The 1,729-nt window shown below is 35.0% G+C and overlaps 1 non-coding gene across 1 annotated transcript; it reads left to right on the top strand.

Moving 5' to 3' along the window:
- The first annotated feature begins 454 nt into the window (after nt 1-454).
- On the top strand, nt 455-561 carry LOC128284478 (small nucleolar RNA R71). Its single transcript, XR_008274903.1, has one exon. It is a non-coding gene; the product is annotated as a small nucleolar RNA R71 (small nucleolar RNA).
- Nucleotides 562-1,729: the final 1,168 nt, after the last annotated feature.

Genomic DNA, 1,729 nt, shown 5'->3' with positions numbered 1-1,729 from the left:
TAATTGGTTATAGAAATTGGATTGCAGTCCTTGCCTTTCTCAATTTTGGTTCTGGTTACCTATGTAGTACATAGATTCTGGGTTTGATGGACATTCTTCAACCAAATGTCCTTCCCCACAATAAACACAGGCTATACTTTGAAATTGATTTGGTGGCTGTGCTACAAAACTATTAGACCCATTAGTAGTAAGATTTTTTAACATTGAGGATATTGATGATACCTGAGATGCGAGTGAAGTAAGAGCGACTACTTCATGTATTCTGGCGACTCGTCTTCTTGACACTATTTGATTGGTTGGCCATTGATAATTGTTGCTAGCAATCCTTTCAATGATTTCATAAGCCTCATTATAAGACTTAGAAAGGAAAGCACCTTTAGCAGAAGTGTCCACTACCATTCTCGTGTGAGCATTGAGACCATTATAAAATGTCTCAAGTTGAATGCAATGTGGGATTCCATGATGAGGGCACTACCGTAATAACTCTTTGTACCTTTCCCATGCCTCATACAAGGACTCATCATCCATTTGTTGGAAAGCAGTGATCTCGTTCCTCAAATTAGCATTCTTGCTAGGCGGGAAATACTTCATAAGGAATCTTTCTGCTAACTCTTGCCATGTAGAAATTGAATTTAGTGGCAATGAGTTCAACCAGGCTCGAGCTCTGTCTCTTAGCGAATATGGGAATAGCTTCAATCATAATGCATCTTCGGGTACTCTGGCTAATTTGAAAGAATCATTCACCTCCATAAATAGTCTTAAGTGTAGGTGAGGATCTTTGGTAGGCATTCCACTGAATTGGCCCACTCTCTGAAGCATCTTGAACATGACTGGCTTCAGCTCAAACTGTTGTGCCTCAATTTCAGGTCTCCTATTACCTGGATTAAGATCATTAAACACTGGCATGGTGTACTGTCGTAAAGCTCTATCCCTATAATCAGCAATAAGGATAGGATTTTGAGCAGGGTTTGCTTCATTTCCTTGATTTGGATTTTCAAAGTTCATCTCTTTGGTCCTTCTCTAATTTTGTTGTCTTCTACGCTCTCGAAAAGTTCGTTCTATCTCAGGGTCTACAAGGAGTAGGTCAATAATTCGGTCAATACTCATAAACACCTGAAATAATCACAGAAAAATTAATCAAGTTAAAAAATAAACAGAAAAATAAACCAAAATGTAAAACTAACAAATTCGTAAATAATGAATTTTTAAAACAGTCCTCGGCAATGGTGCCAAAAACTTGGAACGACGGAGATGTGCAAGTGTACACAATCGCAACAAGTAATAAAGTGACAAGTAAATGTCAAGTTATCGTACCCATAGGGACTGTGAAAAGAATTATTTATGAATGCAATTTAAAACACTTTGGTGAAGAAAAATATTTGTTTTGGAAACGGGCGATTAAAAAAAATAAGATTTTAAAATAAATCAAAATAAAAGTTCTAATGCACGATTTCAAAATATGATTTAATCAAGATGACATATTGTGTTGATTTAATTACATTTCTTTAACTTAGAATTATTAAACTCATGTTTAAGTTGTTATGAATAAATTCACGGCAACTTGGAAATTTGCTAACTTATGAACATATTCACCTACACAAATCCATTCATCTTTTAACATATCCCTATGTTAATTCAAATGATTAAACAGATTTTAATAAGCAAACATGTTATGGCACATACATACTTATTAAATTGAACTAATATCTTGCATATCCCTATGTCAATT

The sequence above is a fragment of the Gossypium arboreum genome, chromosome 11 (genome assembly GCF_025698485.1).
Source record: "Gossypium arboreum isolate Shixiya-1 chromosome 11, ASM2569848v2, whole genome shotgun sequence".
Lineage (NCBI taxonomy): Eukaryota > Viridiplantae > Streptophyta > Magnoliopsida > Malvales > Malvaceae > Gossypium > Gossypium arboreum.
Note: the sequence above shows the minus strand (reverse complement) of the source record. Positions and strands in the feature narration are given on the sequence as shown.